This window comes from Macaca fascicularis, chromosome 5 (assembly GCF_037993035.2).
Source record: "Macaca fascicularis isolate 582-1 chromosome 5, T2T-MFA8v1.1".
In the NCBI taxonomy this organism is placed as follows: domain Eukaryota; kingdom Metazoa; phylum Chordata; class Mammalia; order Primates; family Cercopithecidae; genus Macaca; species Macaca fascicularis.
Window position 1 is genome coordinate 72,634,980 of NC_088379.1, and position 27,051 is coordinate 72,662,030.

Sequence of the window (27,051 nt, forward strand, 5' to 3'; positions counted from 1 at the left end):
TACCAATATAGAAATTTTATGAATAGAAAGTGTTGATTAATTAAGCAAAGCATGAAAAATTTAAAATAAGCAGTTAATAAATACAAAGACACTTACCTAGCACTTTATAAGCTCATAATTCAGAGTGCTATATTTGGAAATGTCCTCAAATCATTCCTTCACTTAAAGTCTGGGATCTGTTAGAATTTTACTCTTGGAAGACGATGGCTTGCTTCTGTATTGTCGTTTCTATTGTGTTTCTCAAGGCATAGGGAAGCAGACAGAAACTGGCCAATGTAAGAATGACAAGGTAACCCAAAATGCCCAAACAATCACTAAGTCACAGACACTCAGACACACACCCTCAACATTAGAGAAAAAAATAAAAATCAAATACGGGTTGTTACCCCATAGTGTGTGGGCAAACACCCACGATGTTGACATATAAATCTTACACACAAGTGGAGGCATTTGACCGACAGACACCACCTCTCACCAATCTGGTTCTACACCTACTTTCAAAACCACTGTGTTTCAGAAGCTGAGAGTATTGTTTCACTTCTCATTCCTCAAGCCACTGAAACAAGAGGCCAATGAGAAATCCATAAGAGAACAATTTTGCATCACTCTCTGCTTATATTGTAGGTTGTATCTGTAACTGCAGAGAGCCCATCAAATGTACTTTCTACTCTTTCATCAGAATGTCATAATGAAAGCAAGAGAAGATAATAAAACTATATGTATCATTTCACCCTTTTCCTTGGCAGTCTAACATGTCTCCAAAGGGAATTTTGACAAGTGCTTCTAACCAACTTTCTATCCAGCAATTAAGAAGAACCCTTTCAAAAGTTGCTTTCTGAAGAGGGTATCAATAAAACTGAGATAGAGAGATAATCTGACTTAAAAAAAAATCTGACAGTCATCCTTAAGAATTATTATTAGAGGTGAAAATAAAATGATGCCTTCAATCTTCATTTTCTATATTTCCTCAATAAATAGCCTAGACAAACATCAGCATGAACAATCAGTTAATGCTGGTAATTATTACAGTTCATAGTACTTTTCTACTATCTTAACAATTTTCCCTGCAAATGTTCCATACATTTGACAAAAATCAGTAATTATAACCATAACATCGAACCCCTCACTACAATTCCTTTTAAACAATTAAGGACCCCTAAGAGGAAATATAAATTTAAAATCAAACTTTATTATTATGGGGAAGTGATGTTGTTGGTATTGTTTCAGGAGGAAATTATTCCCTTTGTAGTCTGGGTTTCCCTTTCTCTCTTTCTTGACTGTACACTAAGAAGACTAGAATATGGAACCTCGTTCCTTACCAGTTTGGTTCCTGTACTCACATGAGTCCCTGTCATTCTTCTCACTGGCATTTCCAATGGAGCTTGAAATTAACATTTTTTCTGGCCTTATGCCTAATTTTGTTTTGTTTTGTTAGTTCAAAGTTGTTTTCCTTTAGTGATTTACTTTATGCAACATTTTCCAGGAAGTCAGCATAACTACAGAAGCAAGCAGTTTGTCTTAACCAATGCTATAGAACCAAAGAGAACGAGGAATATATAAAATATTGCTTGTTATTTCTTTGTGTTTGAGATGATGGATATGCTAATTACCCTAATCTGAACACTCTATATTATATATCAACACATTGCTATGTACTCCATAAATATGTACAATTATGAATTGATATAAAATAAAAACAAAAACATATATTTAAACTTCTCCCACGAATTACAACAGATTTAAAAGAAAGGTTAAGATAAGGTTTATGTTTGGGACCCCAAAAAAATCTTGACCAGATCACATGTTCTATTTGGACAATAAACTACCCAAGAGTATCTTAACAAGGTATCTCAATATGAGATTAACACAAACATGAATGAGCAAATAATCTAAATGAAAAGCAGAATCTAATTCAATGCTTCCAGAAGGATTTAAAAAAACCCAGAATTCATAAAAATAAAAATCTGAAAGGCTTCCCTGCAATTATGGTTATGATCGAGTTGGCACAGCATGGTTTTAACCACATAGAAGATTAATATTTATTTTCAACAAATGTAGCTAGAAAAATGTTATTATATCTCCTCCTTTTTTCACTGGGAGCATGCTGATTGAAATGGATTCATTTATCTATGCTGACAGCTAGACAAAACTATATTGCGAATATTTTTTATCTCTGATTAAATAAGAACTTCCCAACATCTGGTTTGCTACAACAATTACATAAAATTATCTAAAATAAGTTTTTTGAATATGTTTAAACATGTCACAAAGTGTTTAACAGCTCTTTTAATAAACTACTCAGAAAAAAAAATAAATAGTAAAGCAACTTATTGTAGAAGTATTAATTCTAATAAGAGACTCAAAAACATGGAAAAATTACCAATTCACTTTCATAGCAGTTAGGATTACAAATAAAATATGATACTTGGTTACCCAGAACAAGAACTTAAGGGTTTTTATGTCCTTTCAAAAAAAATCTTTTCAGCTATCAAGAGAGGCTTAAAATTGTATCTCTCTCTTTTGAATACTGTAATTAGAGAGCAGACAATGTCTTATATTGAAATAGCAGTTCTTGAAGAGGACACAAATATTGACATCATATTACAAGCCTACCTTTGAAGGGCAAGTTCTCACAGGCCAAATATAAAGACACACTGAGTCCTAGTTCATACACCTCTACAGGTGCTTTCAGAAAACCTGGCTTCAAAATGTTCTGGAAAATTATACTATTTTATTATGTATGTCAGTTGTATGTTTTTCCTCATAATATCTAATACATTTGCTAAATATTATTTAATTATAATCCCTAATTAATACATGTTTATGAAACTATTGCATTCAATAAGAAAGAAGTTAACTCAGGATAAAGGTCTCTGAGCTCATATTCCGGCCTCTGTCACAGTAACTCTTTGCAATAGTGAGACTGTTTTCTTAAATTGTCACTTTCAAAATAAGCAATTTACTTCAAGTTCTAAAAGTAATTGATTTAGGGGAAAATGTTCATTGGGGAAAAAGAAAGACTATGTCTGTCCTAAAATACTAAGTATGCAAGCTGTATTTTACAGTCCATATATTATGTATATGTGCCTACAGAATGCGGTATTAGAAATAAGTAATAAAGTCATTTCTGGCGTGCTTATCTGACGCTGCTATAAGTTTCAGGCTTCCATTTGTATCTCACAAATTGCCAGATAATCATTCCTTTCAGAATAAGTCAGAGATAAAAAAAGACAGTTTGATATACATGAAGCAGCATGCCAGAATGATTCCAAATGGAAGTCCCTGAAGATTGAAAGCAGCAGATATAAAATGCAATGTCAATCTTGCAAAAAGAGCAGGAGCAAAGGGGAAAAAAAGGAAATGGCTTGAACCACTGTGTTCCACTCCCTTTTTCTACATGAAGCAAGGGTGGTGATAGCACTAATTTTTCCTAGCTGAATCTCACAATGACTAAACCTTCTGCCAGTGCATTAGATTACATGACTGAATTTAATTCTCACGATCCTTCTACGGAACAGATATAATATCAGTCCCATGATGTAGAGCGTAAACTGATACTTAGGAAGTGACCCAAAGTCACATAGCTGCTATACAGCAGTCCCGTGGTTTAGGCTCAGAGTCTTCTGATTCTAAAGCTCATGTTCTAAATCACTAAGTATCATGACACAAACAAGTTATTAGAGCTTGTTGTTCTATTACCTTTTAAAATCATACAAGACACATTTCACGTATGCTTCATCTAATATACAAAGCCCTTATCTTTGAAAAAATCAAATCTCATTTTCATAACCAAATACTTTAGCTTATGAAAAGACTAAAAGAAGTTCCAGCCATTGACGACTTTGTATTTTCTTTTCTTTCTTTTTTTTTTTTTCGAGATGGAGTCTCTCTCTGTCGCCTGTCGCCCAGGCTGGAGTGCAGTGGCACAATCTCAGCTCACTGCAACCTCCGCCTCCCAGGTTCAAGCGATTCTCCTGCCTCGGCCTCCCAAGTGACTGTGGTTACAGGCGCCCGCCACCAAGCCTGCCTGATTTTTGCATTTTTAGTAGAGGTGGGGTTTCACCATGTTGTCCAGGCTTGTCTCAAACTCCTGACCTCAAGTGATCCTCCTGCCTTGGCCTCCGAAAGTGTTGAGATTACAGGCGTGAGCCACTGCACCTGGCAGATGACTTTATAAATTTTCATAGAGGTTTAAAACAGGAAGAGAAATAATTGAAAGTCATGGCAGAATGTCAGAAATGCCATAAGAGAGAGATGACAAAGAGCAATGATGAGTTAGAGGACAGAACACAAGGGGAAAATAAAATATTTACATTATTAATGAAAAGCATAAAAGCTGAAGTGTTTCATAAGTTCTTAAATAATATAGTCAACTATTTTGTATCTGTCATTCAGACTATTAAACCACTATTAGAAGAAAAACGTACTACTCTCTTTTCAGGTATCATCAAAACAGGAATTCCCTGACTTCAATGATGGGTGTTTATAAATAAATCACTGTAAACAAAATGAAAGATCTTCGTGGTTTCAACTGTCTTAATTAAATTAAATGCAGTTTCAACATCTGGCTTTATGGTTTTTAAATAGCATTTAAAATACAAACATATTAAAAATTCTAGTTACATTACAGGTCTCCAGAGAATGCCTTTTAACTTTCAGGTGAAAGATAAATCCAGATTAAACAACTGGATACAGAATGATAACTGCAACCATATCTTATATAGGTAGATCAGTGAAAAATTGTAAAGTTTAGATGAGGTCATTTAACCAATGATCACCATCTCATTTAGGTCCTCCATATCTTTATAATCTAATTAGAGTACAGCATAGTACAGTCAAAATGGGTATTATTCAATGCAGACCACTTCTTTACACATGAATCAACTGAGGCCAGAAAGAAGCAGGATCTATCCTTTGCTGCTTAGCTCAGAAGCAGTAAGGGCAGTGGCTTAGACGCTCATGTAGCTGGTCTCTCCACAGCCCCTCTTGATGCCTCCTCCAATTATGTCTACACAGAGCAGCCAACATAATCTTTTTAAAATGAAAATCTGATCTTGTTATTACCTTGCTTAAAACCTTTAATGGCTTCCCATTGCTCCTAAGATAAAATCCCAAAATACTTAACCTTAGAAAACACTACAAATTCTGGCTACTACTTACTAGCCAGATCTCACATCACTTCTCTCAATCCTTATGTTCCAGGTTCTCTAACCTCTGAGTTCCTCACAAGAACTGAGCCCCTTTCTTTAAGCCTTGAAACAGGAGGTTCCCTTCTTCAGGAAGGCACTACTTGACGAGTTCATAAAATGCAGTATTTTTCCTGTTTAATCTTTATCACAATTGTGTTTAACTGTGTCATATGAGAAGCACTCAAGCTGGGCACACCAGTGGCTTATGCCTATAATCCCAGCACATTGGGAGGCCAAGGTGGGTGGGTAACTTGAGCTCAGGAGTTTGAGACCAGTCCAAATAACAAAGCAAGATCTCATCTCTACTTTAAAAAAAAAAAATTAGCTGGGCATGGTGGTGCACACCTGTAGTCCCAGCTACTCGTGAGGGTGAGGTGGGAGGATCCATTCTGTTTAGGAGGTCGAGGCTGCAGTGAGCCATGATCGTGCCACTGCACTCCAGCCTGGGTGACAGAGCAAGACCCTGTCTCAAAAAAAAAAAAAATCAGCACTTAATAATATTTCTTGATAAATGAATGAAAAAGATTAATGATTCTAAATATAGTATCTTCTATTATAGGACTCTTCCTCTTTTAAAAATTTGATTTCACTAAGTTAATTTTCCTAAACCACACTTACTTAACATTTTGCCCAAAGACTCCTAAACAAAAATCATTTTTTAAAACATATTTCACTATTACTTTATTAGTATTAAATAATTTGTTCCAAATAATAAATAATCTTTATCATTACATACTGTAGAAAGTCCCCCCAAATTTAAATAATAACCTTAATCCTAGCAGTGAAAAGAAGACAAAGTCTACTGTCTTTACTAAATAATAATACCACATTTTCCTTAACAATTGTTTTTCAGATTGATATTTTACTGCTATTCTTTGACAAATAGAGTCATAACCATAGCCTTTTCTTTAGCACTGGTATTCCTAAAGCTGGCTCCTCTATTTCTACAGAGTTTCTCAGGGACAAAAGATACCAGGTACTTAGTAAGTCAATAGGGATGGGAAGAAATAAGGATAAGGATGAGTAGGAACCAACCTTCTGGAGTAAAACTCTCCTCGTTACAATACGAACAGATACATATCTACAAAACTAAACTCTGAAATCTTCATTTCAATATTTGTATAGATCTTACATATTCCTGCTCATCTCAGATCTTCAGTGCCTGACCACTGTTTATGGTCAATAGAGAGTTTATTTTCTGGCATCTTGAAATTTAATAGTAAAGCTAGACAAGTGGTATTGAAACATTCTCAATGTTAACTCACTTTCTCTGTAAAGGAAAAATTTCAGATTTGTTGTCTCCATTGCCACATGAAGGCATCAATGTTCAGTTTTCCTCCCTGTACTCAGCTCTATTAATCTCCCCCACCAGAACATGCTTGGGTCTGTGATGAGCTCTTCTGATGACAGAAAGTGAAGAGAGCACATTCTCTAGGGCTGCCTAGTCAACCTTCCTATCTCAGTTCACATGTCACTGGCTCTGAGAAGTCTTTTCAGATCCCACTCACCACCCAGCTCAGACAAGGTCTGATTCTGCTGCTAAACTCTCATAGCATCCTGGACTTTTCCTCTGTAGCACTTACCACAATTTTAACTATGACTAATTAATGAGGGATACATTGCTTAATTCCTCTTTATTTCCATGATTTTGCATGTGCCATAAAGTCAGAGGCTCTTTCTGCCATGTTATGCTCCATATCCCCAGCACCCTGCAGACATCTGGTGCTAACAAATAAATAGTGAATTATAAAATTAATGATTTAATGAAACTAGTATTTTGGGAACTGTAGAAAAATAGAACAATTTAGAGGCCCACTTACGAAAAGGTAGCAGCTTCAACAACAAATTAATGAAAAAATTAACACAAATAATAAAATGTATTGGGTGCTTATACAAATCTAGACAGTGTGCAATATGTTGTATGTGCACTACCTCAGTTAATCCTCACAGTAACTCTGAAAGGTAGGTATTGTTTTTCTCCTTTTTCCACACATGAAGAAATTAGGCATAGAGAAGTGAAGTAACTTTTCCAATGTGACATAGAGGAAAGATTTGAAATCATGCTTTTATGATTCCTTTGCCCTTTTTCTACTTTTCCTCTTTGATTTTCATTCATGTGTATACATTTTTATTACTGTAATTGATACTTTTTATGTGTTTATTAAGCCCAGCCAGTAAAGATCATTTCATTAATGTAGAACTAAACACAATTTAATGTTTGAACCTTATAATAAATTGTAATAATTTTACATAAACAAATTCAGCCATAAGAAAGAAAAAGGAGTAAAAGGAGGACATTGAGAATTCTACACTCAAGGTATACACTTTTGCTTTATAAATGAAGAAAAGTTGAAATTGCCTTGATACAACGTAACACTACTATGGGCCCAAAGCTCTGAATCTAACAAGTATTGAATATAAACAGAAGAAAAAGAAAGTTGACATAACACACTACACCAATCCTCAAATCATTTATTAGGAACAAAACGTATTACTATCCTTAATAATAGAGAAATATCATAAAAATATATCAGACTCCTTAATGGTTTTAAATCATGCAAAGCATCTTCATTATGTCACTTTCCCTTTAAGCCATCACAAAAAGATGGTTTAATCTATTTCATCTTTTTAAAATATGCTATTACCACATGCAATACTGAGCCTTAGCTCTTAACAAAGGAAGAAATGTGAATTCTTACATCAACTACCTATTAAGTTTTTTTTTTTGAAAAGTATACCTTGCAAGCAGAAGTATTCTAATAAGCTTTACCATTTTATTTTATCCCATGGATATTTTAGGGTAAAAGGACCACCCACCACCCTATCTTGGACTTACAGATGAAACAGACCTACGGAAGTTACGTGACTAATTCGATACAAGATAGAGAGTGATAACATCATTCCTGAAATCAGAAATGAGAACTCTCAAGTGCAAGACTAAGAAATTCCAGGCCGGGCGCGGTGGTTCACGCCTATAATCCCAACACTTTGGGAGCCCCAGGTGGGCAGATCACGAGGTGAGGAGACCGAGACCATCCCGGCTAACACGGTGAAACCCTGTCTCTATTAAAAATACAAAAAAATTAGCTGGGCATAGTGGTGGGCGCCTGTAGTCCCAGCTACTCAGGAGGCTGAGGCAGGAGAATGGCGTGAACCCGGGAGGCGGAGCTTGTAGTGAGCCTAGATCGAGCCACTGCACTCCAGCCTGGGCGACAGAGACTCCGTCTCAAAAAAAAAAAAAAAAAGGAAAAAAAAAAAAGAAATTCCATAATAGAAGGCAGCACGTGCTACAAAACTGCCATGTCACTTTGGGCAAGTCACTTCAACTCTTGACAATATATTTTTAAGGAAACTAAAACACAGAGAGTCTGGCTTTCAAGATTCCTTCTGTGCCTTTCTTTATTGCACGCGCATGTACAGAGCAATTTTCAATGGCACTTAAATTTATCTTGCAACAGTAACTTCAAAAACTGCTTTCATGTTCAGTTGTTTCTTCTAGGTCCATAAAGCACATTCATGCAGTTATACAATCATTTATTTATCAAGCATTAAACTCTGTCCCATAAATATGTTCTGGTGCAGATTTAAACAAAATATCGATAGTGAAAGTAGAATATGTTTCTACTCTGACTGCTAGAAATGTATCGTAAATATGTCTGTACAATTGGAAGCAGAAGTCACAAAAATACTGTTTAAAGTCTCTCAGAACAAAGAATGAACTACAATGAAATCAAATTCAGTAGGTACCAGCATTACTGGAAAATTGATTTCAAATTGCATTATCCACCTGCTGTTTTACTCTTTAATTTTACCTAAACACTACTGGACATTTCACATTATGTATCTATTTTTATGGATTTTTTTTTTTTTTTTTTTTTTTTTTTTTTTTTTTAATAGTCGAGGTCTCACTCTGTAGCCCAGGCTGGAGTGCTGTGGCGCGATGATGACTCATTGCAGCCTGGAACTCCCCCACTCAAGCGATCCTCCAGCCTCAGTCTCCTGAGGAGCTGGGACTACGGACATGCACCACCATGCCTGCCTAATTTTCTAATAATTTTTATAGAGACAGGGTATAACAATGTTGCCCAGGTTAGTCTCAAACTTCTAGGTTCAAGCGATTGTCCTGTCTCAGCCTCCCAAAGTCCTGGGATTATAGGCATGAGTCATAGCATCCAGCCTGTACCTAACTCTTATTCCTACAGACAGATCTCCAATTGAGGTTACACCTAGCAAAACCTGTGTTCCCGTTTACTTATTATAAGCCAAAATGTTCTGTTTAATTACTTTTCTGACCCGTCTACTTTTATAGACAAACTTCATTTATTTTAAATGCATTGACTGATAATTTGCTCCTACTTTTCATACTTAAATTTTAGAACAATAATCCAAACCACATTTGCTTTTGTTCCATAAGAAGTATGGGAAAATAAAAGTTTTTTTAAGTTGATACTTTAGATAAACTTAAGAGATATGAGGTCCACTCAAGATCAGTGAAAGAAACTAAGAACGTTTATGGAAATATTAGACACACGGTGGACTCAGTTCTTCATGGAGCAAATTCGTTGTATGGTTTTGTTTTAGTAATATGTTAAATTCAAAGACATAAGGCACAATTTTACTTAAATATTAATAATCAGTAAATTTCCATTTATTATTATTATATTGACCTCTGCTTTTATATATTGGCGTACATGTACAGCTGAGCATTAGTAATTCTTAAGAATTACCAAAAACTTAGTAAAAGTTACTAACTTTACTAACTATACATAACCAAGAATTAGTAGCCATGAACTATATACACTACTGAGAGTTAACAATCCTTTTTTTTTTTTTTTTTTTTTTGAGACGGAGTCTCGCTCTGTCGCCCAGGCTGGAGTGCAGTGGCCGGATCTCAGCTCACTGCAAGCTCCGCCTCCCGGGTTTACACCATTCTCCGGCCTCAGCCTCCAGAGTAGCTGGGACTACAGGCGCCCGCCACCTCACCCGGCTAGTTTTTTGTATTTTTTTTTAGTAGAGACGGGGTTTCACCGGGTTAGCCAGGATGGTCTCGATCTCCTGACTTCGTGATCCGCCCGTCTCGGCCTCCCAAAGTGCTGGGATTACAGGCTTGAGCCACCGCGCCCGGCCGAGTTAACAATTCTTAAGAGTTTCCAAAACCTTCAGAGGACCAGTTATACAGACGGCAATGATGCATCTGGATCCGTAACCAAGTAGAAAAAGTCAAAGGATTATTTACTCCTTGATCTGGTAATTGTACTTCAAGGAATCTGTACTACAGAAAAAACTAGAGAACAGGCCAAGCTTTCAGCACTTGGGTAATCATGGTGACATCACTTATTCTAGCAACAAATGACAACCCACATGAATAAGTAAATGTTTGAATAAATCATAGTATATCTACATTATGAAATATTTTACAATACTTAAAATAATGCTTTCAAAAAAATAATGGCATTGAGAAATTGGAGATAATTCTACAAACTAAATATGGTTTAATCTCATTTCAATTAAAACAAACACAAACACAAAATACAGATGCAGATAATCAAAGCAAAAATTACGTATGATGTAATCTCTGCGAACATGGTGGTATGCCACTCTATTATGTTATATTGTGTGATTTCAGTTTTAACTTTATGTATCTCTGTATTTCAAAAGTGTTCAACATGAGCATGTACTATAATCAGAAAAAAATTTAAATATGATCTTCTATACTAGGAAGAAAGAATGGGAATCAAAATTCTGCCATTACCAGCACCCAAGTAGAATCGAAAAAGCACGCACAAATGATGTATGTTGAGGAAAAATTCATTCCAGGGTAACCTCTACTAAGCTAAAAGAGAGTAGCCGGGAAGGAATTAACATACAAGGACTGCTAAAACAAAACATATAGGCTAACACAGTGTCCTCTGACATTGATACTATGAGTCCCTCATACAGACTGTTCATTCATTTGTAATAAAGTAGGTTAATTTCTCATATATAAATCTAATGCTTTCTTTCATACCCCATTACTTCTCTTGTTGTTGTTGCTCTAGCTCAACATCCCCTAAATTCAAGGAAGAAAACATATATACACACACCACTGTTATCTCACTATCATCTATTATTTAAGAAAGGTCTCATTGAATAAATGTCTACTCAGAGGCTCTAAGCAAATTTCATTTCTGAACACTACTGTCTGCAGCCCAGCAGGCTATTTCACCAAGATAAAATCACACATTTAATCAAACGCACCAGAAAAAGAAATACTCGCAAAGTTTGCTTAATAACGTCAAATCATAAAAAAAAAAAAAAAATGTTGACAGCATACTAATTTTTAGTGCTCCTTCTTCTTTGAGGATTTGCAATAGTAAGGAAGGTCATTGTACATAAGATTTCTGCTAATTAGGCCTTCTACTAACCTTTAAAAATTCTTCCAAATTATCTTCATATGTTACTACTTATATTGATTTGGTACTTTTAAATGAAAATGAAAACTCAACATAACTTTCTTTTCTGAATACAGGAAAAGTAACATAATAAATTTAGGAGTATTCCAAAGAATACATACAATAGCTTTAAGCCATCTCAGGTGGTTAAGTGTCAGCATTAATATTCAGTCTCTGGTTTTGGTAATAATGGGCCCATATTAGATGTCTATCATTTGAAAAACACTACTGGATACACTGAAGTATATTTTGTTTGGATGCTTTAGGCAACTATAAAGTTATCCATGCTCAATTATCTGAAATATCTTACTTGATATAACTTTGAATACTCTGCCTCTAAACAGAAGGTTTACTTGAATAAACATAAATTCTCATCAGAAGCATGACATAATGAGTACACAGCAAGTGTAAAATAATTAGACGTCTCAAACAGATGGATGGATACATATCTACAAACTCACTTTTTCTGGTTTTACTTCTATTTGCATTTATTTTATGCTGTATTTGTTCCTATGCCATAAGTTTTTGTTTCTTCAGTTTCTTCTGATATAACTTTTTCTTCTGTGCAGTCTCCACTTCTGGTTTTGGAACAATTTGTTCCTTTTCAGTAATGTGGCCAGCGAAGCTCATACATGGGTTAATTCAACCATGAGCACTATCAGGTGTCACATCTTGGGGATTTTGTTCATCTGAATCTACTCAATGCCTAGATAGTCTCTATTCAAACCTTGAAGATCAGCATTATTCTCTGCATTTTTAAGCATGTACAGGAAAAAATCCAGCTCTCTTTGTGCCAACAAACCTGTGTCCAGCTCTCCCATATGGCACTGAACAGAGCCATTGTACAGTGGCTCTACCACTGTAGGATGGAAATGGCACACTGCTTCTGCAAAGGCACTTCTTTCAGATATTTGGTGGCTTTTCATATATACAGAGCCTAGATATCTTGAGCAGTTTAATAGATAACTTGGGTGCTCTTGAAATGAACTTGAAGATTTGAACCTCCCGATTTGCATAATTTTGTTGGGTTTTGTTGGTCAAGTGAGTAAGGAACCATTTTCTAAGATCACTCTGGCCTCTTATAGGAAGAGGGTAAACCCATTTTCAATGATTTTCCTAACCAATTCTTCCAACACCTGATTTGTCCCAGTTATTAAAGAATCACTATTCAGATACTATCAGCACCTCTTTCTTTTTGTGTGAGCAACATCCCTCTCTTAAATGAGCCTTTCTTCTTCAAGCTAGCTATCCATTCATCCACAGAGGAACTGCAATATTCTTACTGCCTCCACCAAGCTGATGACAGTCGATCAGTATAAGACTGAGTACTTAATTCAGACTGTGGTGAAAGGGAATGAATCCAGTAGTCAGAGAAAAAGAAAACTGGTCGGCTGGGTAGACCTGGAACTGGTAGGCATGGAATTGAAGAAGAAGCCTAGAGGTATCCAATTTTTTCTGATACCTACGTAAAACTTCACTCTTTCCCAAGAATCTTTAGGTGAGAAACACAATAACTTCCCAATAAATTAATCAGTTCAGCAGAAAGTTAGCTGGAGGTGTCTTTGCAATTAAAATAGAAATAGTGAAAACACCCATTCTATTAAATATTTTAAGTTAAATTTAAGTACATATTACTTAGATACTATCATAAAGTTGCACCATTTTAGAATGACTGTAATATTTAACCATCACACATAAAAATTAAGAATCATAGTGAAAACTAATTGAAATTGCCTAAACCTCAAAAGATGATTGTATGTAATTTTTTAAATGGCTGCCTAAGCTCTTCCTCCAAAGCCAACTACAGTTAATAATATAATTAAAACTCATTAGACAACATCAACCAAACATTTAAAGCCAATATAAAGAAAGGCTATAGATACACACATGCCTTGTGTTAACAGAAAATGATTTCTCAATAGTTCTTTGTCCACGCCTTGAAGTCATGATCAGTATTCTGAGTCAAGGTTCAAACAACAACCATAAGCCATTGACAAACCAAGAACACTGAAAATTTGAAAAAACAAAAGGTGTTAATGAAAACCAGTTGAACCCTTCCATTCTTGCCAGAAATAAAATCTCATACAAAAAGATGACCATCAGTCAGGACCATTTCCTTTTATCCAAAAGTCTTTGGAAGAGTTTGAGAAAAAGGAAACGGAGAAGGGGGGAACCAAACCAAATCAAAACAAAACAGGAGACTGTTGAAAACCCTCTTACAGGGTCAGCGTCAATGGAATGCATTTTAGTATTCAGGTTACCCACCCAAGCAGAACATCAAAAACTGGGCTTGAGTCTCTCCTCTATTCTCACAGGCTCAGGCTACTGTGGAGCCACTGGGGCTGTCCTGAATAGTAACACGCTCTGCCTCTGCGGGATGCGTAAACACCAACACAAGCTGATCAAACAGGAGGGGGTGTTGTTTCTACTCGGCTTTCAGTTCCTTGAGTCATACTTTAAAACACCTAATTCTGGTGCAATTTAGCAAGCCAGTCATCCAGTCCAATGTGCAGTTTACTTTTTCATTCATTTTTACCACCTACCATATCATATCCTTTCCTTTTCAGTATACATGCTGGATAATTATAGAAAAAGTCACACATTTTAATAACTTCTGTTATTGGCACTGTCACTGAAATACAGATGTCAATTCTAAAATTTGGGCCTATTTACAAGCCCTTCAAAAGTTTTAGTCTTTAAAGCAATTTTGGGATTTGAATTTTATAGGTTTATCTCATTTATGGCATTCTTAGGAGACTTAAAATCTGGGATTATAAATCTTTTAAAAGTATGAGAATCCTGATATATTCGACGTTTATGATGACTTGATATGGTTACAGCATTACAGAAAATTCTGATGCAGTTAAAGCTTAAAGAATGATTGACATGTGAAAAGATAACAGGGTATTTAAAACATCTTAAATTGTTACTTTCATTTTATACCCAATTTAAAGTCAATCTTCGGACATACTATTTGGTAGATGTCAAAAATATTTTTCTGCTAGGATTGTAATTTTTGATGGGGAATTCGGAGCAGAGCATAACATTTTAAGATGAGGAGGAGCTCAGAAATAAGTACTTAAAAGGTTAAAAAGGGACAGAGGGAAACAACATAGTAAAAATAAATACAAGAGTCGAACCTTTCTCAACTACTTAAGAAAATGCTATTGATTTTCCCAGCTCATCAAGAACTCTTCAATTAAGAAAATGATATTTCATTTAGCTAAGTTTTCTTAATAATGGTACTCAAGGACATTTCTAATAATACTATGACTAATAACAAAAGGTACTATGCATGAAATATTCACTCCACTAGGTACTTTTATATTTACTTCCTATTACTCCACTCAAACCAGCAATGTAGACTTTATTATCTCTATTTTACAGGTAGTAATAACAGAGGTAGAAACTTGCACATTTAGGGTTGTATTCAAGTGACTCTCAGTCCAAACACCATTTCTGAGAATCTCATAATTAAAAACACTGCCCAGCTATTCCTATCTATGGAGGATAATTTAGTTTCTACAACACTAAATCAGAATCGACCAAAGTTCTGGAAGGAAAGTGCTATAGTACTAATTTCATAGTGATAGGCTGGGTCAGAAATTATAACAAGCCATAGAATATACCCCAAAAATGTACATAACTTATAAGCACATCTGTAACTTAGAGTTTTCAAATAGTTGCCAAAGTCTCATTCAAAAATATTACACAGTTCTCCAGTTAAACTTTAGCATCTAGTAAAGCTAATCTGAATGCATAGCTTCTTTCACTAGTTAGACATATCATTACTCACAAACAGACTGAACTACAGTATATAATTGCCCCAAGGATCCTTTGCACTGAAAATGGCTTGTTGTGGTGCTTAGATAGTGATTAACAGATTAAGAGTATAGTGAGTCATCTTGATATCACTTCAGAAAAGTGATTTCCTCTCTAATAATTCCCAAGATACATAAATATTCAATTAGGGTCTTTGAAATCTAGTTTTAATTGGGCATTCACATTCACTATCAAACTTCAAACTTAGCTCAAGCTAACAAAGGTGTTTTATTAATTCCTCCTCTAAAAAATGCTAATAACCCTTCATGAGTTTTAGTGTGAGAGTAAAATAAAGTCAAGATTATCTTTTATATGAAATTTAAAAATTTACCAACATTTTAAGACATACTGTAAAATGGTGTGAAATATAATTATGTATCTGAATCACATGGGGAATTGATTAAAGTTTCCTAGGACTCTCATGAGACCCAATAATGATGATGATGATAGTAATAATAATAGCAGCAAATAATTATGTTATTATTATGCACAAGGAACTGTTTTAAGGACTCTGCATAGATTTACCAATTAAATCTTCATAATCATCTGTGAATTTGGTAAAATTGTTAAATCCATTAAAAATGTCAGGAAATTAAAGCGTAGAGCGATCAGGTATCTTAACCCAAATCCAATAGTTTATTAAACCTAGGCAAACACTCCAGAGTCCCTTTCTGTTCATCTCGACGCCACTCTGCCTTTCTAGGTATCAAAATATCTTGATCTAGGCCCTAGATCAAGGCCCTAGATCAACATATTTTCCCCTTGACTCCTTTGTAGCCTTCCCAAGAGCAGTCAGCAGATCAGGCTGCATATCTGCTGTGTTAAAGTTTCCATTTCCATAAATGGGGACAAAAGTCTAAAAACAAGTTTCCTACACTGGATTATTTGGAAATAAAATAATGAAAATGCCAAATAATTAATAACTATATCCAACCTACCTATCTTTTTACAGGTTGGACATCTAATCATTTTCTCATCCTACATGGCTCTTTATGTGGCTGGATGGGTGGCATTTTAGAGTACAAGGAGGCAGATCTCAGAAAAGTCTACTTGAGCCGTTCTCAGACTTTCTGGTCCAGGACCGTTTTACACTCTTAAAAATTAATGACCTACATTAGAGAAATGCAAATCAAAACCACAATGAGACACCATCTCATGACAGAATTGCGATCAGTAAAATGTCAGAAAACAATAGGTGCTGGAGAGGATATGGAGAAATAGGAATGCTTTTACACTATTGGTAGGAGTGTAAATTAGTTCAACCATTGTGGAAGACAGAGTTGCAATTCCTCAAGGATCTAGAACCAGCAATACCATTTGATCCAGCAATCCCATTACTGGGTATATGCCAAAGGATTATAAATTATTCTACTATAAAGACACATGCACACGTATGTTTATTACAGCACTGTTCACAATAGCAAATACTTGGAACCAACCCAAATGCCCATCAATGATACACTGGATAAAGAAAATGTGGAACATATATACCATGGAATACTATGCAGCCTTAAAAAGGGATGAGTTCATGTCCTTTGCAGGGACATGGATGAAGCTGGAAACCATCATTCTCAGCAAACTAATACAGGAACAGAAAACCAAACACTCCATGTTCTCACTCATAAGTGGGAATTAAACAATGAGAACACATGGATACAGGGAGGGGAACATCACACACCGGGGCCTGTTGGGGGGTGGAGGCTAGGGGAAGGATAGTATTAGGAGAAATACTTAATGTAGATGATGGGTTGATGGGTGCAGCAAACCACCATGGCACGTGTGTACCCATGTAACAAACCTGCACATCTGTGCATGTATCCCAGAACTTAAAAGTATAATAATAAAAAAAAATGACCTAAAGTGTTTTCTTTTTTTGTTGTTTGTTTTGTGTTGTTTTTGAGACACAGTCTTGCTCTGTGGCCCAGGCTGGATTGCAGTGACGCGATCTTGGCTCACTGCAACCTCTACCTCCTGGGTTCCAGCGATTCTCCTGCTTCAAGCCTCCTAAGTAGCTGGAACTATGGGCATGCACCACCATGCCCAGTTAATTTTTGTATTTTTAGTAGAGACAAGGTTTCCTCATGCTGGCCAGGTTGCTCTCGAACTCCTTACCTAAAGTGATCTGCCCACTTCAGCCTCCCAAAGTGCAGGATTAGAGGTGTGAGCCACTGCACTCAGCCTCTAAAGTGACTTTTGATTATTACACCTGTAACTGTCACCATTCAAGTATTGATAAACTGGGAAAATTCTAAAACTTGCAAATACATAAGAACATATGACATATGCCATCAGAGCAATGATGTCATCACATATCATATACCTTCTGGAAAATGCCACTGAACACTTGTTAAAGAATACAAGTGAAAGGCAAATAATGTCTTAGCATTATCATAAAAATGTTTTCTTTTCACATTTCCTCTGAAGGGGTGTCAGAGATCCTCAGGGTTCCCCAGAGGACACTTTGAAAACACTGATAAAAGAGCATTGTTTGCTTTACAAAGAAACTGACATGGAAGTTTTAGCAGAAAGAAACATTCAGTTGGGTGATTTATTCTTCCATCCCAAAGATAGTTTTCAAAATAAGTAGGATTATCGTCACAATACTCTATTTAAATTCTTGAATAATATGGACCAAATTTTCACTTCTTTTAATACCTATTTGTTATCACTTTTATGAAGATACTTGTTAAAATTGAAACTAAGTTCCTGTTTTAGGTGTCAATAAGACATAAGGAAGACATGATTTATCAAGGTCTATAGAACCTATTATGAGCAAATACAGAAACTCTCCCCTTTTATTCACCCCCAAAAATAAATAAAGAAGTTCAATTAATTTCAAGTGGGACAGCTACTTTTCTCTTTTTATATTTTGTGCTTATGAATCGATAAGCATATTTCACAATTCTAAGAAAAAAGTTACACCTGGTTTCTTATGTAGCAGTAGAGTTAATTTTATTGGGCCATGCTGACACTCAGATCAGAGTAATGACATTAAAGATTTGGGGAAAAACCTGCATACCTTAGATGCATAAATGTTATTTACAGGCATGCTCACACTACATTCTTGCAATGTATTACAACGAATGAAAAATCTGGATTTTTCTCTTCATTGATCAACAACTCTCTAACCCTCTTCCTACCCCTACTCGACAAAACACAGAAAGATAACCAAGGAAAAATGTCAGGAGGACCTTACTAATACTTGCAAGTTTTACTTTTTATTTAATTATAAAAATGGTTATTCCATAAAGAAAGCATTTGCATGAAATAAGAAGACATAATAATAATCTAAGGGCAAATATATCCTTGTGGACAAACAAATAATAAATTACAATACAGCCATATTCTTTACGGTTCCTCCCAAAGTGAGCAAATGCATATTTTGAATATAATGCAAATCTAGGAAAGAGAAGGCAAAATAGCCATTTGCAAAACTTAAGGACAGATCATCCTTTTAAAATTCCAACTGCTCTAGCCATTCACACCATGCTAAATTAAGGCTGCACAGCATTTCTTAAAATCACTGTTTGATCCTAAATATGAAAATCGCAATCAGTTTTCCTTGCTGATTTCTGGGCCAAAACTCCCCACTTCTAACAGTAACTGTCACTTCTACTTGGCAGTCCTTTTTAAAGAGAGTTTCAACCAACACTTAAAGTGGTCCAAATCAAATCTGAAAAACAATTCAGTTTTGCATCATATTATTTGACTAACTTCAATCTTCATGATTTTATAGTCTTTTTAATCTACTATTTATGATTTCCTTGACTATAGCACACAAAGGAATCAATGGTAAATCAAATCCATAAAAAAATCTGCCTTTCCTAATTAGTAGAAACAATGCCAGCCTGTGTAGCTGCAGCCAGTAAGTGCCATACTTGCTATTATTCCCTGTGGAAAAGAGTGTTTAAATCTGCAAAATGTAAGAAGATCATGATTAAGAAAATCATTTCTGAAAGACTTTCCATTCATATTTTTGAGGAGCACTCTCAGTCTGAAGGATAATCACACCAAGAAACCTAAAATGAGACATCAAAAGCATTTACCCATCAGGCAAATCACACGCTGGCTTATCACTCTTCAGGCCGGGGATGCCTGATGCAGCCTAACATCTCTATCTAAAAAAACATTAATAGTTCATAGAAAACTTTGTGTTAATCATTCCTCCTACCCCGATTTTGTAGAAATAGTCTAGTCAACCATATACACAAATGGATCAGGTTACTGAATACTTAGTGATAAGGAAGAGCTATGGAATGGCATTCAAATACTCTGACACATTCACCTTCAGCTAAAGACAGCACAATACACTGACAGACACAGTTCTAATGACATCAGGACCTGTGGAATGTATGACTGCTAGGGAACACATGCTGCTAGGAAACAAAGAACAGATCTGATCAAATCTTGTAATGTAAGGACTGGGAATCATTGTGATTAGATCTTCTAAAATGGGAGGACAAGTATTCTTTAATCCTCAGAAATATTTGCAAGTATAAAGACTTTAATACGTATCATCTAGAAATGAAACAAATACATGAAGCTAGATTCTCATGAATTAAATCAAAATTTTCTAAGTTTTCTGTTAGGTGATGGCCACTGAATTAAATCAAAATTTTCTAAGTTTTCTGTTAGGTGATGGCCATTAGCAATATCTCTCATGAAAATATAACTTAAAGTCAAGCATCAGTGATTCAGTGTCTTTTGCAATCTATGCTTTTTCAAGAGGTCAAGGTCTTCAAAAAATAATGAAGACATCCAGAAATTATTGTACCTAAAAACAAAGTACCCTGTTACATTAAGAGCCCTATACTTTTTAAAACAAAATAGAACACAAGTATTTGCAACAAACACCAAAGCAGTCAGAGCTAATCTAGACCTAAGGAATTTAATACATTTTAATTATTGAAAGTAAAAAGTAAAAAGCAGTTTCACTTGCAAAAGTAACAGTTTGTAAACTGTGTTTATCTTTGTGCATTCTTTACCCTTGCTTTGGTTACCAAAAAAAAAAAAAAAAAAAAAAAAGATTGGGTGAAACAAAGCTGAGAGATAATTCAACAACAAATATCCTCTTAACTCCTATACAAATTATCTGGTATCCTATTTTGGTGATTATAAAAGAGCTGAGAATTCTATCCTATTTGTAATCCACATACAGATAAATTGGGCGCCAGAAATCCAGATCATTTAGGACCATTACAGATGGAAAAATATACAAAAGAAATCTTACCAAACTCTGTTTATTCTCGTAGGGAAATATAGGAGAGTCTCCAAATGAAAAAAAAAAATGCTAAAGAAGTATTTCTTTGCAGATTCTACGATGACATTCTTTAACTAGTGATGATAGCCCATATGACACTAAAATTAGCAGACCGCCTATTTACTTCAGAGCAAAACACAGAAGGCAATTTTTCCTTCCTGCCAGAGTCTATGTGTCTCCTCATTTCCCCAGCAGCTGGCTGGAAGGATGTAAAATCAGAGGTGCAAGAAGCCTTATACTTCCTAATGAGTAATACAGCCAGGAAAGTAAACACAACAGAGGACAGCAGGTTCGACTCTAAAGGAGACTGTGGCAGGAGTGCTTACACCGTTGTTTACAATGTGCTCTAACTACCGCAGGCAGGGATCACACGCAGACACAGGGAGGAGACACCCTGGAGGTGGCTCGCAAGGCTCGAGTTCGCCCAACTGCTATGATATCTCTGGCCATAAATAAAAGCAGCGCATGTTTCTATCAGAGCGAGGAAAGTGGCCAGAGAATTCCAGGGACCAGGAGTTATGCTGGCTGGACTCGATTACTTCAATCTGCTGGAGAGATGACTACCCTATGAGGTTCTCATCAGGGCCAATCTGGGGTGCATGGAGCGCTGCACCAGCGACTCTCACGCGCCGCACGCATCTCGCCGAGCTGCGCCTCTCCAGGGGAAGGGGACATGGCAAGGCTTCCTCGCCACCCTGCGGGGGCCCCCGTGGCCTCCTCAAACCAGATTTTCCAGTTAAGCGGATCCCAGGCGATTTCAATAAGCAAGCTCAGCTCCAGTAGCATCAGCTCCAGCATCCCCGCAAATATCTATCTGCCGTCCCTGGGGCGCAAAAATGCGCACACACTCAAACGCCGACTCCGCCGCCAAGTAACCCTGGTAGAGGAGGTCGCCCCCACCCCTACACCACACACACACACACACACACACACACACACACACACACACCCCTACAGTGCTGGGGGCCTGGCACCCTAAGCTTCTGAGCTCAGACGCTCCGCTGCAGCCTGGAGCCTTCCCTTCTCCCGAGAGAAGCGCCGAGGTGCCTTTTCTCCTACCTGTAACCCGCCAACCGCGACCACCAATGCTCTGCCCACCCCGCCCCGGCGCCGCGGCCGCCCGGATTCGTGCAACACCGCCGCCCCCCGCCCAGTGCCCACTACCAGCATAGCGCAGCCCGGGCCACCCACGAAAGTGGAAGCTTTCTCCAGTCAAAACCGCCTAACAAAGCCTGGGCACGCAGGTCTAAACCAAACTGCCGTGAAGGGGACACAACAGGCAGGGCGCGGGGAGGCAGCGCGACTCCACGACTCAGGGGCGCGACCTGGGCAAAAGGGGCCACCACGGATGTTCCAGGCAAGTGTCGAGGGAGAATAGTGTCGGGCTCGGCACCCTGCATTTTCCATCTTCCCAGAGCCCAGCTTCTCACCCAGACCCTGTCCGTCCTCCAGCCTGCTCCCGCCTCCAGCCGCACCAGTTCCAGCCAGGCGGAGAAAAGGCGCCCTCCTGTCCGCTTTCTGCTCCCACCAGGGGATGGCACTGGGGTGAGAGGGGAGGGAAAATTCACGGGGTGGGAACTGTTCCTATTCCCCAGCGTGTGCAGCTGCGAATGCGCCCAGTCTCATATCCCCTTCACTCCCCTCGGCCGCCAAATCGCCGAATGGCTGGAAAAAACTCGAACCCGCGCCAGACCCGAGCGCCCACCAGCCAGGAGGTTCCTTTCCCGCCCCGCATCACGACCGGATGAGTGTGTGTGTGTGTGTGTGTGAGGGCGAGTGTGTGAGTGTAAGGGCGAGTGTGCATGCACCCCGCACCCCCTCTGTTGCCCGCCCGGTAGACGCCGAAGCCTGCGCCCGGCCAGAGCGACCCCTATTATGAAGAGTGCGAAGAATAAATTACCTTTCGTAACCGCCGGTCCCTGAGATCGTCCCATCAGTTGCTCAACAACCTGAAGGCGGGTGCAGTTTCCACAATCCAGCCATTGAGCTCGGGGCAAAAGACCGGCCGGCCCCTGTGCAGACACCCCCAACCACACGCGGCAAAGAACGAGAATCGAAGCGCAGAGAAAGCAGCAGGAGGGTGGAGACCCCAGTCAAGGAAACAACAACAAAAAGTCTCTCTTCCCTTTCTTCTGCTACACAGCCACGGAGAAAGGGGAAGGAAAAAGAGAGCCAAATGCTCGCCTTCCTTTACGTTCCTCGCTTCACACACCCCAAGGGGGCAAAAGCGGAGCGAAGAGAAAAGAGGGTTCAAATGTCTCTGCCAGTCCACAGTTGCACAACTTCGGAGTCAGGCTCTGTCTCCAGCAGCAGCCGAGGGACCCAGCGGCAGCTATTAACATGCGGCAGTCATAGCTGGGGTTGCTTCTCCTCTTGCTGCTGCTGCTGCTGCCGCCGCCGCTTAAGAAAAGACGCTGCCGAAGAGACCAAAAATCTTCCACCATCCCCCCAGCCGATCTTTATATCCAGTTCTCCCACCCCACCCCCCTTCTCTTTCTTTTTCTTCTTCCACGTCCTCCCCTTTCCGCCTCGGAGCGGGAGCGATGGAATAGGTAGGGGGAGCCGCGAGGGCCAGGGGTGGCTTCTCCGCCAAACCGTCCTCCTCCTCGTCCTCCCGAGGTTCTCTCCCAGCCGAGGGTCCCCTCTCACGCCCGCAACCTCCGCGGACAGCCTGAGCGAGAACCACACAAACTCCTTCCCCGGTGCACGGAGGGGGCGCGCGGGCAGAGTGGGCGCCCGGCCGCCGAGGGCTGCGTCCCGGGGGCCGGCGAGCCCCGAGCCCGTGGGGTGGCTGATTAGCTCGCCGGCCGGGCCGGGCAGCTGCGGGCATGTGGGAGCTTCATCGCGCAGCCCCGGGCTCCGCGCCGCCGCCGCTGTCTCTTTGGTTCTTTCTCTTCTTCGACTCCGCAAGAGCGAGCGAGGCACTGGCGCTCTCCAGACACGCACACTCACACACGCGCACACACGAGCGAGCTCCTGCCAAAGCAAACCGTGCAACCCGCGCGCGCGCACACCAGTAGGAAGAGGACCGAGGCAAAAAGAGAAGAAAGAAAGGGGAGGGGGCGAGTCACAGGCGGCGGCGGCGGCGGCGGCAGCAGCTGCCGGAGCGGAGGCAACGAGCAGTCCGAGAAAAACCAGCAGCGGCGGCGGCGGCGGCGCCCACCCCGACCAGCTGCAGCATCTGCATCCCCGCTCCTGGGAACTGGAGCAAGCGGTGCCTGGCCAGCAGGCGAGGGGGGCGACGCGCCGAGAGTGGGGCAGAGCGCGGGCGCGCGGGGGCCGTGCAGCCTGCGCGCGGGGTAGTCGCAGCCGGGGCCCAAGCCGAGGCCAGAATGAGCCGCGGTCGGGCGGGCCAGCGGCGAGAGCTCGGAGAGCCGAGGAGGGGGCTAGCGCCAGGGAAAGGGGTGGCCGACAAAACCTGGATCTGGAGTGCTCGTGGGCTCCGCGGCGCGGGCTCCACCTAGCAGTTCGGCAAACGCTTGGAGGTGGGAACGGGAGGGCTGCTATAGAGGCTTCCCTTTCAGGGTTTGTCAGACAAAGGGTACCTCTCCAGTGGCTTCCAGGCTCGCCTCGGCTCGCGCTCTCTCTGTCTCTCTCTCTCTCTTTCTCTCTCTCTCTCTCTCTCATTCTTTCGCTCTCTCCCCTCCTCTTCCTCCTCCATCCCTCCCTCCCTCTCTCCCCCTCCCACTCTTCATCACCCCCCCCTTCCTCCTCCTTTCTCCTCTAGTCTTCCTCTCCAGTTCCACCCTACGTGAGTAAAGGACATCGGCTTGAAAGTCCTGCCAGTGTCTCATTTTTTTCAGGTGCGAATTATTCCGTATTTCCATTATGCAAGTACCGAGTCTGAAAATGTTTCCTGCCTTTGGTCCATTTTATGTTCCTTCAAACTTAACCTGCAAGTTCATTGCACAGTTTAAAGTATCCCTGTCTGGTGATCAATCGTGGAGATTCAATTATCTTATTTCACAACATCAATGGAAATTACCATAATGAATACAGAAAGGTGCCGATTCCAAAGCCATGCCTTCTGATAGAGGAAAAGTCTGGTCAAGTTAAATGAGTGACCTTGGTCAATTGCTGAACCTTTTGGTGCCTTCTTTGTAAAGGAGAGTGTTGAGTGGATAATTTGTAAGATCTTTTCCTGCTCTAAAATTTCGTGATTTCGAATAGCTGAGATGTTATTTTCTATACTAGTACACTCAAATCGCTAAGATTTATCATATTCATTCAACAAGCACAGTACATCCGTAGCTAAATTTCCCAAATTGTATTTGATTGTATACATTTAGAATGATCTAACAACTTGTAGGAGCTCTTTAAAAGGTAACATCAATCCTAGTATATCTGAAGAAACTGAAACCTCATTAGAATTAAAACCATACCCAACACAAAGTGACAGTTAAAATCTCATTCATTCTTTAAAGCTCAACTCCAATCCAGCATTCTCCAAGAAGCCTCTTCTCACCAAGTTCCCTCCCCAAAAATCACTCCTTTCATGATACCCTGAAACCCTTTGATGATATCTCTTCACTAACACCTATTTTATTCTGCCCTTTTCCTTGTTCCTTTTTAATCATTAATGGTTTGTCCATTTGCCTCTTCAGATTACAGTTTTTCTTGAATGCAAATTCCTAGTTTTAATTATCTGTATAAGGAAAGATTATATCTACAGTCCTTTGCGCATAGTTACTCCTTAAAAAAAAATCAGGGGTGGGAAGGGAGATTTAATGATATTGCTAAATTCTGACCAACTAGATGGTCACAAGCTGAAGTTAGGCTATTTGAATTTGCCTAATACAGGACCTCCATGAACTCCCCTGGGTACTTAAAGAAAATACAAATTGACATCTGGAGTCACTTGTTACTTAAATAGTTTTGGAAAGAGTAGACTCTAGCCAATTGTGACAAGAGGCTCTTATTTGTAAAGGAGGAAAAATGGAAGTTACTCAATTCATCTCCCAAATGCTTAATGGTTTATTAAGAAAAGTAATAAAAATAATATTGTAAGTATATATATATATATATATAATGACAAGTATATGTATTAAAGATGATTAGTGATAGCATCAGAAAGATTAAATACATACTTAATATTTATTTAGATCGATAAAATATATATAATGACAATATACAGATATTAAAGATCATTAGTGGTAGAATGAGAATATTAAATAAATAGTAGCTATAGATCAGTTTTTAGAATCAGCTTTAACACAATACCAGAGGTCTGGAGGGATGCAGGAAAATGAAATTTCAAAGTAAAAGTTTTATATCTATACACACACACACATATATGTACACACATACATATACATATATATGTATCTATATAAATGAAATGTTAACTGAAAACTAAGCATAGTCAGTTAAATAAGTAATTGAAAGTGTTCACCACAGAGAAGTTGACCACAAATAACCAAAATTACAAAGACAGTAATGAAGGAGAAAGAACCAAAAATCGGGGGTGGGAGGTGTGAATAAAAATAACCGATGAGTAAAGAAAAGCAATGAAAGAAAGATAACAGATTAATTGTTTATATAATTAATCAAATGTCAAGGCAACATTATTTAAGGCAGCTGCTTATATTCTAACCTCAAACTTCAAGCTTCCAAATCATTTTTAATCTCATGGACATAGTCTCCTATATCTGATTTAAGACATAAAGCATCTCACTTCGTTGCCAGGAAATCCATGACTCTTGCCAATGTTTTTCTAAGGTGAAGCTTCCATAAAAATAAAATAAATTCTGTGTCCTCTTAGCTACTATATTTAACACCTTCTTCTCAATGAGGAGACATCATACAGATGATGTTTGAGCACAGATACTATCATATGACGTAACTGTGCAAACTAGAGTGGTTTTTTTATAAAAGATGGCACTGTTGGTTTCAGCACCATTAAAATTGAAAAAAAATAATTTTCACCAAAGGGAAAAGGGCTCCAAAAATGAAAATAAAAAGTAATTATCTAATCAAATAAGAAAAAAAGAATTAAAACATTTAAATGACTATTAAAATTTTTAGACCAAAGACCCTTTCAAATCAATAAGAAGTATACTAAGATCCCCAACAGTATGGAAGTTGATAGAAGACCTTAAAACCATCTGTTCACAGAATAAATACAAACGGCCAATAAATGTAAGGAAATATGTTCTGCCTATAGAAATCTAATACATAAAAATATGTCCAATTAGGAGATCTATCATATTTCATGTTTTTTTCCATAAAATTAGGTGAAATAGCAACAGTGCTCTATTACTAAACACTAACGAAAGTGTGTTGAGACAGGCATGCCTCTATGCTAGTAATATACACTGACACAATTGCTCTAGAAAGAAAGCTGACAATA

The 27,051-nt window shown here is 38.6% G+C and overlaps 1 protein-coding gene across 45 annotated transcripts in view; it reads right to left on the reverse strand.

The window, feature by feature from the left end:
- ADGRL3 (adhesion G protein-coupled receptor L3) overlaps positions 1–24,327 on the reverse strand; it is an 857,692-nt gene extending 833,365 nt beyond the window's left edge. For 27 of the 45 annotated variants that reach the window (XM_074039923.1, XM_074039921.1, XM_045393259.3 and 24 more), the window contains exon 1: positions 22,603–23,658. The gene's annotated coding sequence lies outside the window, so the exon portion shown is untranslated. Of the gene's footprint in view, positions 1–20,672; positions 21,930–22,602; positions 24,037–24,247 lie in introns of those variants that run through there. The other 18 variants (XM_074039932.1, XM_074039937.1, XM_074039929.1 and 15 more) reach the window with 4 other exon arrangements.
- Between the last annotated feature and the right edge of the window lie 2,724 nt (positions 24,328–27,051).